Source organism: Oryctolagus cuniculus (assembly GCF_964237555.1).
Source record: "Oryctolagus cuniculus chromosome 16 unlocalized genomic scaffold, mOryCun1.1 SUPER_16_unloc_1, whole genome shotgun sequence".
Lineage (NCBI taxonomy): Eukaryota > Metazoa > Chordata > Mammalia > Lagomorpha > Leporidae > Oryctolagus > Oryctolagus cuniculus.
The window spans coordinates 1,840,776-1,856,760 of NW_027208201.1; the positions used below are offsets into that span (position 1 = coordinate 1,840,776).

General features: G+C 40.0%; 1 pseudogene; it reads left to right on the forward strand.

The window, feature by feature from the left end:
- Nucleotides 1–4,325: 4,325 nt before the first annotated feature.
- On the forward strand, nucleotides 4,326–15,513 carry LOC138847788 (vomeronasal type-2 receptor 116-like; annotated as a pseudogene).
- The last annotated feature ends 472 nt before the right edge of the window (nucleotides 15,514–15,985 follow it).

Consider the following 15,985-nt stretch of genomic DNA (forward strand, 5'->3'; position numbering starts at 1 on the left):
CAGCCATCCCACTCCTTGGAATTTACCCAAAGGAGTTTAAATTGACAAACAAAAAAGCGGTCTGCACCCTAATGTTTATTGCAGCACAATTCACAATAGCCAAGACCTGGAACCAACCTAAATGCCCATCAATGGTAGACTGGATAAAGAAATTATGGGATATGTATTCTTTAGAATACTATACCGCAGTAAGAAACAATGAAATCCAGTCATTTGCAGCAAAAATGGAGGAATCTGGAACACATCATGCTGAGTGAAATAAGCCAGTCCCAAAGGGACAAATACCATATGTTCTCCCTGATCGGTGACAACTGACTGAACACCAAAAAGGAAAACTCCTGAAGTGAAATGGACACTATGAGAAATGGTGACTTGATCAGCATAGCCCTAACTGTTAATGGACAACTTAATACATTATCCCTCTTAGTAGTTTTTTTGTCTGTTCTACTTAATATGACTGGTTTAATTCTGTAATTATCACACAGTTATTCTTAAGTGTTGAAAATTAACTGAAATGTGATCCCTGTTAAACATAAGAGTGGGAATAAGAGAGGGAAGAGATGTACAATTTGGGACATGCTCAAGCTGACTTGCCCCAAATGGTAGAGTTAGAAACATACCAGGGGACTCCAATTTAATCCCATCAAGGGGGCATGTACCAATGCCATCTCACTATTCCAAGTGATCAATTTCAGTTCACAATTGATCATAATGAAAGGACTAAGAGTCAAAGGGAGCACATAAACAAGTGTAGTACCTGCTAACACTAACCGATAGAATAAATAAAGGGGAGAGTGATCCAACATGGGAAGTGAGATACTCAGCAGACTCATAGAATGGCGGATGTCCTAAATAGCACTCTGGCCTCAGAATCAGCCCTAAAGGCACTCGGATCTGGCTGAAAAGCCCATGAGAGTATTTCAGGCATGGAAAGCCAAGACATTCTGGCAAAAAGATCTCTGTGAGTGAGATCCCAGTGGAAAGAACAGGTCTTCAAAGAGGGAGGTGCTTTTCTCTGAAGGGAGGAGAGAACCTCCACTTTGACTATGACCGTGTCTAAACAAGATAAGAGTCGGAGAACTCAAGGGGCTTCCATAGCCTTGGAAACTCATGACTGGAGCATAGGGAGATTACTGATGCCATAAACAGGAGTGTCAATTTGTAAAGTCAACAACAGGAATCACTGTGCACTTACTCCTCATGTAGGATCTCTGTCCTTAATGTGCTGCACACTGAGGCTTAATGCTATCATGAGTACTCAAACAGTATATTTCACTTTGTGTTTCTATGGTGGTGCAAACGATTGAAATCTTTACTTAATGTACACTAAACTGATCTTCTGTAAAAAAAAAAAAAAAGAAAAGAAATTATCAATTCCCAACTTGACTCTCACTGGGATTAAACATGACAATAGGTCTGATCTGATTTCATCATCATTTAAAAAAAATCATCTATTATTTTTCACTTTATGTTTCTGTGTGGGAGCAAACTGTTGAAATCCTTACTTAAGGTATACTAAGCTGATCTTCTGTATATGAAGATAATCGAAAATGAATCTTGATGTGAATGGAAGGGGAGAAGGATTGGGAAAGGGGAGGGTTGTGGGTGGGAGGGACGGTATGGGGGAGGGAAGCCATTGTAACCCATGAGTCATACTTTGGAAATTTATATTCATTAAATAAATGATAAAAAAATATAGAATTTCAGTTCCAGTAATCTTGCCTTTACAAACACACATACATGCACAACAACTGCAGCCACACTAATCACTTTTAAATGGCTGAGAGGGACTCAGTGTTTTAGGGAAAGTGAGAGTGACTATGAAAGAGACACTCTAAAAAAAAGTGACAGCAGTCTGCATGCTCACCAGTCCAGTAAGATTATCCAACGTTGGATGCACATCACATAGGAGTTGCAATCTGAGTCACATTGGAGTTGCTATCCAAGTAATGGCACCAAAAATATTATGGGAAATGGTGGCACAAAAATTATTGTTACCTTGGTTCTTTGCCTCACATGGAAGAAGAATTTCCAAGTGGACAGCCAAGAAATTTAAAAGTATTTATTAGAAACAAGGACCTCCAGCCAGAGTGGCATGGAGGGGGGCTTCCAAGAGAGGAAAACTACGAAAACCCACATTCATTTGGGTGAACTTCTCAGGTGCATAAAAGCTGAAAAATGGAGATTTTCTTTGTTCATAAGTATGATTTAGAGAGGAAGTACTCAGAGATTGGAGTAGCCATATTTGTGGTGTTTGAAGCAGAGAAGAGGAAATGGAAAAGGAGAAAGGGACTTTCCTGGATGACTGTGTCAGAAGAGTTGGGATCTACAAAGCTCTCAAACCATGGTAGATTGTCAGGAAAATTAGAATATTCTAGTCTTCCACCACTTTCAATCATTGTTGACAAATTTCAGGGTTGAGATTGTATTTTATGGCTGTCCTCTTATGTTGAGTGCTATTTTTTCTCCCCCTGTAGCTGACCTTTTGCTCTTTTGAGCCTGTGTGACCATGGTCATGTTTCATTCTCTCTTGCAGATGGCATTGAAGAACACATCTCAGACCCTTGCACCGTCACCTAGATGCATCATTTCAGCTCAGCCCATGTGGGACTGAACATTTCTGATCACCTGAAAGGTATTCAATTTATGTCAGGTTTGAGAGTTATAGATAAACAGGAATAGCATCTGTGAAGTGGTGTGGGATTGATCTCAGTCACTGAGAAAACTCATTAAGCAATGGCCTGGCCATATCAAATACTGTTCAGATCATCGTCAGCAAACATGGTTATTCTTTTCTTTGCCAACAAATCTCTAATAGATATGAGCTTTCAAACATAAGAACACTTAATGACATGGAAAATCTGGGTCCCCATCTCCCAGGAGGATTTTACAACCAGTGAGACACATTTCCTGCTCCACTCATTCACTGGTTTTGAAAACTTGATAGCTAACCCTTCCAGATATCCTGCATATGCTTACCTCACTAGATTCTGGCTGATGTCTTTTCATTGCTCAGTTTTTGGGGGCATTCTGCAGTATCTTGCATTACTGTCCACTGAATGCCTCCTTGGAATGGATGCTTCAGCATGATTTTGACATGACCATGAGTGATGGGGTCTACAGAATAGACAATGCTGTGTATGTTTCTGCCCACACCATACCTGAGATGCTTCTATAAGAGTTAGACCTGCAGCCAATGAGCATTGGGGCAAAGGTGGCATTTTCAGCCTGGCAGGTTTCCATTTCATGAGAGGTATCCTTGAACTTTTAAAAATTTTTACTTTTTTACTTTTTTTCTTTTTTCTGTTATTTATCTTTTTTGTTTAAGGCATACAAATTTCTTGCAAAAACTATTATTGTGGCTGACGCTGTGGCATAACTGGTAAAGCCACTGCCTCTAGTGCCAGCCTCCCATATGCACCAGTTCCAGTACTGGCTGCTCCATTTCTGATCCAGCTCTACCATGATCTTAGAAAGCAGTGGAACCTGGCTGAAGTGCTTGGTCCCCTGTACCTGGCTGGGAAATCCAGAAGAAGCTCTGGCTCCCCGCTTTGAATTGGCTCAGCTCCAGCCATTGTGGCCATTTGGAGAGTGACCTGGGGGATGGAAAACAATCTCTCTCTCTCTCTCTCTCTCTCTCTCATTTTCTCTCTCTTTTTCTCTCTGTCTCACTCACATTCAACCTCTCCCTCTGCCTTTCAAATGAAATCCTTGAAAACAAAAACTGTTATAGCCAATGGAACAGATGTGAGGTGGTCACTCTAAGTTTACTGATGATTAGCACCTTTGATAAGGCCTTTTGCTCATTTATCTCTGCAGAATGTCTGTTCAATTGCTATACCCATTGTTGATGATATTATTATTGTTCCTTCTGCTTTTTAACATATAAGTTGTAAACATGTTTCTAAAAGAATGTGTGGCTATATTCTCCCAATTTCTATCAGGTGTTTGACTCTTGAAAGCTCTCCCTCCAGTTATGCAAACATGGCCCAGGTCACTGATTGCAGTCTGATCTCCCCACCTTCCCCAAGCTGTTGCTTTCTCTGGCTCTGGGCTCCTGGGATTATGTGTGTCCTTGATTGTACTGCACATCTGCACCTTCCACACTGATCCACAACATTCTTCTTCCTTCCATAGAATTCCAACTGCACTTTTCTCTCTAACTCTCCCCTGAGAATGTATTTCTTCCACTTTTACTTTTTCTACTCCTAAACTAGAAGAGTATGCCCTTCCCTCTCAGCCATCTTGGACTCCCCCAGTAATCAACAGTGTTAATCCTAGGTAAGATGAATAATGGTGCAGGGTCTTAGTCCACCCAAACAAGGATGAACTGGGAACAAGGAAAGGTAAGTGCACCACTTGCCCCTTTCCCAGCCTTATGATCCCAGAGACAATCAGATGCAGCGGGGAGCCAAGTCAAGCAAGAACTCATTTATTGTGCACATAACAAACCCTTTTAAAGCACAAAACTGCAGAGTCATTGGGGCAGGGCAAAAGAACTAACCAATCACTTAAAGGTCATTTTATGGGGTGATTTTTACAGGACTAGCCATATGTCTGTACGCTCATCATCAGTTGTTGTCACTTCTCCTGATGTTGTGTGGCCAATTAGCTTTGGTGGTAAACAAGTTTGGGTTCCACCCACCTTACTTCCTTTGGGTGTCATCTTTGAATTGAACCACTTATCTAATTCCCCTACAAAATGGTAGAAACAGATTCTTGGTAGATTACCATATGTGGCAAAATTAGCAAGGTACTATGTATTGTTATATTCAGAGGAGTTGCATCAGATGAAGTATGGCTGGAAAATGCATGATGTGGGGATTCTTGGGTGGGACATAATGCAGAACAGTTAACAAAAATGCACCATTGTAGGCTTTGCATAGCAGCATAACTAATTTGGAGCTACTGAGAATTGACACAGTGAGTGCTATGTGCTAGAGCACATCTGTGTTGTGGATTTGCTTTATTTCTTTTTCTGCTTGCTATGACATTATTCTTGCAGTGGGCTTATAGTGATTTCTAATTTTGATTTGAAGTGTGTTGAGCCTGAGAAGACAGTTCAGGATAAAGTCCATTGGAGACAGTGTTCCTGATGCAGACTGAGTATAAGTTCATGTGGGTGTTCCCTATACACACAGAGAACTCTGTACTTACCAACTCAAATGTCCACTTGCTTTCATTTTTGGAAATTGCTATATAGTGAGCTAAATGTTATTAGATTTCAAAAGAAATTACAAAAAGTCTCAAATAGAAAAATATTATTAACTTTTAAGGTAGTGTTGCTAAAGTTAAAGTTAGACAGAAATGCATAATTTCAGATTTTTATACTTTTATGCAATTAGCGTATATATTTCTGTCTAAGACTGAAATTCTGCATTTGAAGCATTCATCCCAAGCTATAAAAAATATAAAATTCAACATTAAGAATGCAGAAGATAGGCCTGTGCTGTGAGTCACTAGGCTAAGCCTCCACCTGCAGCCCTGGCACTCTGGGCTCTAGTCCCGGTTGGGGCACCGGTTCTGTCAGGGTTGCTCCTCTTCCAGTCCAACTCTCTGCTGTGGCCTGGGAAGGCAGTGGAGGATGGCCCATGTGCTTGGGTGCCTGCACCCACATGGGAGACCAGGAGGAAACACCTGGCTCCTAGCTTCGGATCCACACAGCACACTGACCATAACGGCCATTTGTGGAGTGAACCAATGGAAGGAAGTCCTTTCTCTCTGTCACTTTCTTTCACTGTCTTACTCTGCCATTCAAAAAAAAAATGAATGCAGAAGATAAAAAGTGATGAATATGAGGGAAATAGTTAAGCAAAATAATAATGAATATATATTGATGAAATTTGTGCATGTTTGTTTCATAACACACATTGTCCATGAATATTCTGAAGTCTACATTCTGGCTGGTATTTTCAGATTTATAGCAAAAAGTGAGAAGTACTCAAAAAGTCCTGAGTTCTCATGAGTGCATCAACCAAGGTTGTAAGTGCAAAAACAGATCAGCATGGGATTACCATGGTTAACAGCACCGTGGAAGGGTTTCATGCTTTACAAATAAAGATGTAGTGATTTGACATCCTGAATGGGAACTTGTGCATTCAGGGTGATTACTGGTCCCACAGTGATTGAAAATCACATGTCCTAGTGTGTATCTCTATAAACAGGATTGGTTTGGGGTCTGCGTGGCATCAAGAAAATGTGTGGTTGCCTGTTGCTATTTAGGTCTTTGAATTCTTTGACACTAGAGATTTCTGGTCTGAAACCCAACTGAGAACCTCACTTGATGCCTCCCTTCATGCCCTCTGATGCAGTCCCAGTACATAATTGCCAAAAGTTCATGGAGTGGTTTATTGACAAAGCCCTCAAACCAAATATAACTAACAGGTGTTATGCCCTTGAGTCTTTGTATCCATGGACTTGGAGGAAATCCTGGCACCTGGGTGAAGAGGATGATTCACAAACATGTTTTTCTTCTTGTGTTTTCCACCAGGACAGAAGGCCTGAGCTTCAGAGCCTCAGGGCAGGAAGGGTTTCAGGTTCCCCCATGGATGAGTGGACAGCTGGTGGAAAGAGGTCAGATGTAGCAGTATTAATGTGGCCTAATTCAAGCAATCACACACACCCAGACACACACACACATATGCATGCTATATATATGCACCTGCATAACCCTGCATGTTCCACTGCAATTGTGTCCTAGGGCTTTTCACAGACTTTAAAGATGTTTCCTTTGATTTTTCTGTTGTTCTTTCTGCAGCTGTATTGCCTTATGACATGTCGTGATGATCGCTACTGCTTTTACCACATGAAACAGAGTTTTTACAAGGATGGAGATGTTGAGATTGCTGCCTTTTTCCCCATTTACAGATACTTCATTGATAGAATCATGAATAATTCAAAAAATAATATAACATTCAGAGGGTAAGTTCTCTTTGTCATAATCATTTCCCTTGATTTGCATAACAGTTCCTTGTTATTTGGTCTGCTAATGATTGATAAATGCATTCTGTGTTCCTGCCCTGTCCATCCTCTGTCCCTCCTAAAAATTGCTGATAGTTAGTGTGGGGTCAAGAGAAAGACATTTCTTCTTGCCTGGCATCTTTAATGGTTCAGGAAATGTTACCTCATAGGAGGAGGGAGAGTCTGGTTGCTATCTTTTTGTCATTCCCTATCCATGTTCATCAGCTAGGGGCCTATTGTGCCTCAGTAGCAGATTGTTAGAGAACCCATGCATTGAAATGGACAAATCTGAGTTAGATGAGCTCTTCAACATGTGCTCACAATGTTTTCTAATATGTGCTAGATTTGGGGTCATAAGAACACCTCATTTCTTCTACAGTCATAAAGGAGAAAAGGAATTCAAGAAAGTAAGCTTTTTATTAGATAAAAGAAATATCAGGGCAACACCTTTGCACAAATAAAATAATAATTAAATTTTAACGATGAATATACCCATAAAAATTTTAATGGTTGTAATCGGCAACATTGACGATGTGTCCATGATTCTATCATTTTCTCAGGAAAATATCTTTCAGATGGGGTTTTATCTGCTTCTGCTCCTCTTTCAGATACTTTCTTTTTGTAGCTAAATATAAATATGTCATTATACATATACATATATATATATATTCAAATTTCATTCCAACACAATATACTGTCTTTTAGGACAGCATGATACAACTAATTAAGTATTTTAGGCATTTGTCCAAAGATCTCTCCTGAAAATATCTAATGGATACTAGCTTGTTATAATGATATTATTCACTTCACATTGATATTTATAAATTCACCTAATATTATATGTGCACATGGTATCTCATTTATAAATATTTATCCATTATTAGCAGCAGTATTCTCCATGTTTTGCATACAGCACACCATTTAAATGTTCTCTGAAATGATAGAGACCAGGAGGTAGTGAATTTCCAGTAGCAGGAAAAGATGCTATGAATAGAGCCCAGGTTCCTCCAAGATGTATGCTATGCAAATGGGAGATCAAAATTAAATCTTAGCAAACCCAGTAGAAAGTACCTGTATTGGTGATACTTGGGAAAAAAAGCAACACTTAATTATCAATAGACACTATACCCTGCAATGTTAGATTCATAAACTTTAGAACATAAAATAACTACTGATAAACTGTTCTTAGAGACAAGAAACAGAACACTAAACAGACCAAAAGGGAAACTCTCAAAAAGCCCAGTGTGTCAAAGAGTGTTCTAGATATTTTGGTGCTGGCAGGAGCTGGTGAACAAAATGAGAGGATGGGGAATTGATGGAAGTGTAGAAGAATGAGGAGAGGAGCAGAGATATATGAAATACAAAACTGAACATTATTTGATTCATTTAGCAAGGTCTTTCATTTTTCCTCATTCTACATACAAAGTATGAATGAAATATTTGATAACACATATTTGTAGGAACTCTATATATCAAACAATATATATATAAAGCAACTGTATACATGATTATAGAACACCTATATATAAATAGAGAGAATATGTGTATAATATACATAGATGCATATTACGTTTCACCATGAACCAAGAAATAAAAAACTGTCACTTCCTCTGGAGCACAGAATGACCCTTAGCAAGCATTGTACGTGACCTAGTCTATTCATCAAGACTCAACACAAAGGACATCTGAAATAAATACAAAGGGCTCCACATTTACATTTTTTGTGACATGTCAGATCCCAGAAAGGAGAAATGCATCATGCTCATTGAATGGAAGGCTATTTATGTTGAATTCTGTAGGAAAAACTGAGTGAAGAAAGTCTGTTTGAAGTAAACACTGATACCACTGGTCATGATTTACTTTAACATATGCTTAGTGTTCTAAATAAATCCATAACTGTCTTAGTTGTAAAGTGTCACAGGTCTCACAGCCCAGTGTTTCAAGTCCACCTACTGAGTGTTTCAGGCTTCTCTAAAGTGCCCCTACTTTTTCACTGCTTTCCATCTTTCAAGCTCTGAATCTGATTTCATTTTCCTGGCTTGAGATGGTGGTTGATGGCTAAATTTGATGGGGAAGTGATTTTTCAGGATTAATTCCAGATTTCCATCTGCGATTCAGTGCTCTGACAGCATCCCTATTGCTGATCACATAGCCTTCAGTTGAGTTACTCTCTTTGCCCATTAAAACCTGCAGCCTTACGGTCATATGACTCCTGTTTTAAGAAGTGTTTAATGATTTGATAAGATGAAGAATCATTGCAGTTTGTGATTATAGGAAACATTTATAGTAGCAATACTCATGATGATGTGCTTTCCTTATCATGCTTTCTTTGACAACTGCAATGTTCTTCCTAGGTGTCAATGAACTTTAGAGAAATCATTCCAGAGCCTATTTATTATTTAGGTTAGATATCAAATAAAAAATGTAAAAGAGGTAGGTGTTGCCAGAGATGATTTAAATCCAAATGCATGGTCAGCCATGTGAAAACATGCCCAAGATTATGGTGTAACAGCAGATCTTATATTTCAGAATAATTTAATCTGGGAGACCAAGATCTAGGGAGTAGCAGTTTGGTTCTGAGGTGGACATGTGTCTTGCAAATATGGCAGTCTTCACACTCTCTCCTTAGCAAATGTACAGAGAAGGATTAGAACATATGAATTTTTGGCCATGGCCATCCATTACAGTAATTACAGTAGAATTGATGATAATCTGGATTGGAGGCTTTTCCCTTAAAGATCCTTGTGCATTTCATACAGATTTCAGTCTAAAAACTACCAGTATGTTCTGGCCTTGGTTTTCACTACTGAGGAGATCAACAAGAATCCACATCTTTTACCCAATATGACATTGGGATTTGATCTCTATAATATCATGCACAGTGACATGATGGTGATGTAGAATCCTTTCATCTGGATTGCGGGACTGGAAAAGGACATTCCTAATTACACGTGTAGGAAACAGAGCAAGTCTGTAGCTGTAATATCAGGAAGAAGCATTGCTATCCAAATGGGGACACTGCTAGAACTCTACAAAATTCCACAGGTGAGTGTGCAAGGGAAAGAGAAGGAAAAAGAACATCAATTTAGGTCCCTTATTCGACCCAAAAATTTAAGCAACAGTGACCTTATATATTTGCCACAGGGGGTGATCTAAAGAGAAGGCATGCAAAGGATTGGTGGATTAGTGACATTTATTCTGAAGCAGAGGTGTGGATGAGTTAAAATGAGAAGTGGTTATGTCAACTTGTGAAGCTAATGACTCATGAACTAGGAAGATCTCATGTAGTGGGAGAAAAGAAAAATGAAATATTCTAAAATCTTCTGACACTTCCATCGTTTCCTTAATTTCTTCAGGAATAAGATTGTACACTATAGCAATAACCTTACACAGATTTCTTGCATTTTCCCTTAGCTGACTCTTGGGACTTTTGAACCTCCTCTGAGTGACAGTGGTCAGTTTCCTTCCCTCTATCAGATGGCCCCCAAAGACACTTCCCTGGCCCGTGGCATGGTCTCCCTGGTGCTTCATTTCAGCTGGACCTGGGTGGGTTTGGCCATATCAGACCTCCCAAAAGGTTTTCAGTTTATGTCCAATTTGAAAGTTGAGATGCAGAAGAATGGCATCTGTGTAGACTTTGTGGAACTGATCCCAGCCACTGAGAAGTCACATTCTTCAGTCCACTGACCGTATCACAATCAGATCATAAAATCTTCAGCAAATGTGGTGATTCTTTTCTGTGACACTGATTCCCTCATAGGCATCAGCTTTCCAACATGGGAACATGTAATGACATGGAAAGTCTGGGTCACCACCTCACAATGGGATTTTGCCAGTTCTGAGGGACATTTCCTGCTCCACTCATTCCATGGGACTCTCATTTTTTCACACCACCATAGGGAGATTTTTGGTTTCAAAAAATTTCTTCGGACAGCTAACCCTTCCAAATGCCCAGATTTTTACCTCTCTACATTCTGGTCATTGGCTTTTGATTGCTCAGTTTCTGGGGTATCCTGCAACACCTTGCAGAAGTGTCCACTGAATGCCTCCTTGGAATCATTGCCTCTGAATCATTTTGATATGACTATGAGTGATGGGAGTTACAACATATACAATGCTGTGTATGCTGTGGCCCTCAGCGTACATGAGATGCTTCTACAAGAGTTAGAAATGCAGCCAGGAAACAATGGGGCAAAGGTGGCATTTTCTTCCTGGCAGGTAATTTGGTTTCTATTGCATGACATGTACTCCTGGAGTGATCCACTTAAGAACTTCCGTAGGTGTTCAAACCAAGTAGCTTGTGATCCTTTCTCCAAAACACCAGAAATCATGCAGTTGTTTCAGTTTCTAAGATATAAATCTTCCCCCTTCATTTAGTTTGCCATCAGCAACAAGGTTCCATTGACTACTGGGATGTAATTGTGAATAAGGATCAGTATGTGTGTTAAAAAGAATGCAAGAGTCTCTCCATTTAATGTTTATATGTGAAATATGTAGATGTTGTCTCTGTTTTCAAACTCAGCAGTAGGAGAATTCCTCTTTCAGTGTCAGATAGTGCTCAGTAGTTTCTGGATCCTGGAGATCATGATCTCATGTAATTTTCACACATTTGTATGTGGGTAACTTCATTTTGCTGTTTGTTGCCATAAGTACATGGAGAAAATAATAGAGTGTGTGTAGCTTTTGTTTGAATCTCACACCTAGTGATTTTTGGTTGTCCTTGTTTTTCAATGAAAATGACTGAAATCCAAGTTACTGTGATATAGTTCTCTATCAGGTTTCCTTTTTTGGCTTCATTGCGTTGCTACAATAATGCTCCTATGTGTAGTTGTGATTACAAAGATGCTTTCTCTAACTTGAGTTTGTTGTACAAATTCTTAGGCAGTCTCATGAGAGGATGACACATTTCTTTTAGCTGCACCTGTTTCTCAAGCACCTCCAATTTGCCAATCCTGCTGGTGACATAGTGAACTTGAATCAAAAGAGAAAATTGGATGCTGAGTATGATATTCTCAACTTGTGGAACTTTCCAAAAGGTATTGGATGTAAGGTGAAAATAGGACAGTTTTCTCCACATGAGCAACTGTTGTCTCTCTCTGAGGATGTAATAGAGTGGGCCACAGGAATTACAGAGGTAAGTTGTTCCTAACTTAAAGTTCACATTACACATTGTTACCCACAATTGGTTTGGCGTTTTGTGTCACATGGTTTCATAAAAAGACCTTTACAGACATTAATCCACTCCCCTTCCCAACTATGTATGTTTCTTTTGTTCATGGTGTCTGAGGAAGGATAATAAACACATTTGTTCATCCACTTGTTTGAGTCTATTTCATGGCACAGAGTCAATATGGCATGCAATCAGTGTATTAGAAACAGGTACTTACAATTTAAGTGCATAAATTGTCCAGGACTAAATACCCTACTTTGAGCTTAGGTAACAGTCCCAACTGTGACCCATATTCATCTGATTTTTCTCAGATGCCACGCTCAGTCTGCAGTGAGAGTTGTAGCCCTGGATTCAGGAAAACCCATTTGAAGGTAAAGCCTACCTGTTGTTGTGCACACCTTGTTCAGAGAATGAGATTTCCAACCAAACAGGTAAGTCAGTGCCTGTTTCATGGTGAAGTTAACACCTGTCCCATAAATCTTCATCTTTGACAAAATAACAAAAAGAAGTGGTATGTGACTAATGAGAAAATTCTTCCTACCTTTAGGTAGTAATTAATCCTTTTCATCCATAATAGTTTCCAGAAGTATATAGTTCTCTTTCTCTGTCATGTCTTTTTATGAATTGGAACTTAATGTAAAGTAGCCTTCATAAAAGGGTTCTGGAAGGATTCCCTACTTTTTGATTGTTTTGAATAGTTTGAAAAGAATGGGGATTTGTTCTTCTTTAAATGCCTGGAAGAATTCATCAGTGAAGCCACCGGGACATGGGATTTTCTTTTTTGGGAGTGTCTTTATTACTGATTCCATCTCTGTCTTGGTTATTTGTCTGTTTAGGTGTTCTATTTCCTCATGATTCAATTTAGGTAGGTTTTATGCATCCAGGAATCTATCCATTTCTTCTAGGATTCCTGATTTGTGGGCATACAGTTCTTTGTAGTAATTCTTGATGACTTTTTTTCTCAGTGGTGTCTCTCGTTACATTGCCTTTTTCATCTCTGACTTGTTGATTTGGTTCTTGTCAGTGTTTTTTAAAGAGGCTCCATTATGCTTAAATTGGTGCACACAATATAATTCAGTTTATTAGTCCATGAAATACTAGTGATAGTAATTAGCATTACTGCATAAAAATAAATCAACAGAGATCTGTGATTTGTAAACAAGGAGCTAAAATAACCCATGGAATGCAAAAAAGAACACTTTTAAACCCTAAAGGTTATTTTCAGATTGCTTAAGAATTATGAAAATTTTGAGTGAAGGTTGGAAACAAAGTTGAGGTAAGAATGTTTACTACAACTTGTGCTAGAAATTACCCAGGAGGCACTGCTCTGTGCATATTATTTTCTTAAAAGATTTCTTAGTTTATTTGAAAGCCAGGGTTAAAGAGAAGCAGAGAAAGAGAGAGTGGGGTCTCCATATGCTGGTTCACTCCCCAGATGGCCACAATGCCTGGAGCTCTGAAATCCAAAGCCAGGAGCCAAGAGCTCTTTCAGGTCTCCCATGCAGGTGCAAGGGCCCAAGTGCTTGGGTCCTTTTCCACTGTTTTCCCAGGCCATAGCTGAGAGCTAGATTGGAAGAGGAGCAGCAGTTACTAGAATTGGCACCCATTGTTTATGCTGAGGCCACAGAAAGTGGATTAACCTACTGTGCCACAACTCTGGCCATTGCTCCATTTCTGATCTACCTCTCTGCTGATGGCCTGGAAAACCAGTGGAGGAGAAGCCAAGAGCTTGAGCCCCTGTACCCAATTGGGAGATCAGGAAGAAGCCGCTGGCTCCTGGCCATAGATCAGCTCATCTCTGGCTATTGTGGCCATGTAGGCTGTGAACTAGCAGATGGAAGAGTTCCCACTTTCTCCATGTCATTCTTCCTCAATCTGTAACATGGCAATCCAAACAAATTAAATCAATCAAACAATAAATATATCTTTCATTACAAATTTTGTGAACTGTGGGTTGTTATTAGGCCATGAATATAGGAAATGAATTGCATCATTAAAGTAATGGTTGAGGGAGGGTGCTTGCTCTTGTTCAAAGCGAGAATGCATCAGGAATGTGCCATGTAGAAAGGCAGATTAGCCCTCAAGACACATGGATTCCTCTGGATCATCACTTTCCAATCTAAAGAAACCATGAATTCATGATGTTACAAATGACACAGATTAAGGTATTGCTTAAAGCATCATGAATATGTTCAGAGCACAAACCTTAAGGCTTCATTAGGAGAAAAAGGCAATGTACCCAACAGTATGTAAGATAAAATAGGGAGATGAAGTAATAGCAGTCTGGCTAATATGGGAAAGATGGGCATAATTAATTGCAAGTGATTTATGTTTCCTCTCTTCAAAAACAATAAGGAGATATTGCTTAAATCTACTCAGCTATTTAGAAGGTCCTTGTGAATCAGAAATAACTGAACTTGGGATGACGTTATTGTACATTTCTCACCAGATATAGACCAGTGTGTGAAGTGTCCAGATCATCAGTATGCCAACAAAGAGTGAGACCAGTGCTTCCACAAAAAGGTGACTTTTCTGTCTTTTGAAGAGCCCCTGGGGATGACCCTCGTCTGCACAGCTCTGTGCTTCTCTGTCCTCACCGCTGCAGTTCTTGGTGTTTTTTGAAGCACCAAGACACTCCCATTGTCAAGGCCAACAATCATAGTCTCAGCTACATCCTGCTCTTCACCCTCATCTTCTGCTTCCTCTGCTCCTTACTGTTTATTGGACATCCCAACACAACCACCTGTGTCCTCCAGCAGACCACATTTGGAATGGTGTTCACTGTGGCTGTTTCCACTGCCCTGGCCAAAACTATCACTGTGCTTCTGGCCTTCAAGGTCACTGCCCCAGGGAGAAGGATGAGACACTGGCTGATATCAGGGGTACCTAAATCCATTATTCCCATCTGCTCCCTGATCCAACTGGCTCTCTGTGCCATCTGGCTTGGGACTTCTCCTCCCTTTATTGACACAGATGCTCACTCTGAGCATGGCCACACCATCCTGGTGTGCAACAAGGGCTCAGTCACTGCCTTCTACTGTGTCCTGGGCTACCTGGGTTCCTTGGCTCTGGGGAGCTGCACTGTGGCTTTCCTAGGCAGGAATCTGCCTGACAAGTTCAATGAAGCCAAGTTCTTGACATTCAGCATGCTGGTGTTCTGCAGTGTCTGGGTGACCTTCCTGCCTGTCTACCACAGCACCAAGGGGAAGGTCATGGTGGCTGTGGAGGTCTTCTCCATCTTGTGCTCCAGTGCAGGGCTCCTGGGCTGCATCTTTGTCCCCAAGTGCTACATTATTCTCCTAAGACCTGAGAAGAATGCTTTGAAAGGATTAATGGATAGAATAGTTCCCAAGGAAACAGATATTCTGAAGAGTAGCTCTTAAGGCTTTTTTAGTTTTCAATGGTTAGAAACTAAAATTTATAAAACTGATCTTGCACTCTGTTGTTAAAAAATAAGTTGCAGAATATACCCCCTTATGAACAATTCATATTTTCCTTAAAATGTTTTTGTTGAGGGACCAATTCACAGAAAAGAAAGGGAAAGTTTTAACAACCTTCCATCTGGTGATAGACTGTAAAGATACCTGCAGTGGCCCAACACTGGTTCATGCCAAAGCAAGATTAATTCAGGTGTGCGTGTGAGTGTCAGGGATGACATTTTCCACTGCTTTTTCTGGATTATTAACAGGGAGCTGAATTGCAAGTGGAGCAGCCAGGATATGAACAGGTACCCACATGGGATGTCGGGATTACGGGTGTAGTTATATCCACTACACCCCTCACTGCTGCCAGTCCTCCTCTCTTCTTCAAAATAATACTGTGTACAAATTTCTTAGGCTGGGTTTTATGATCACA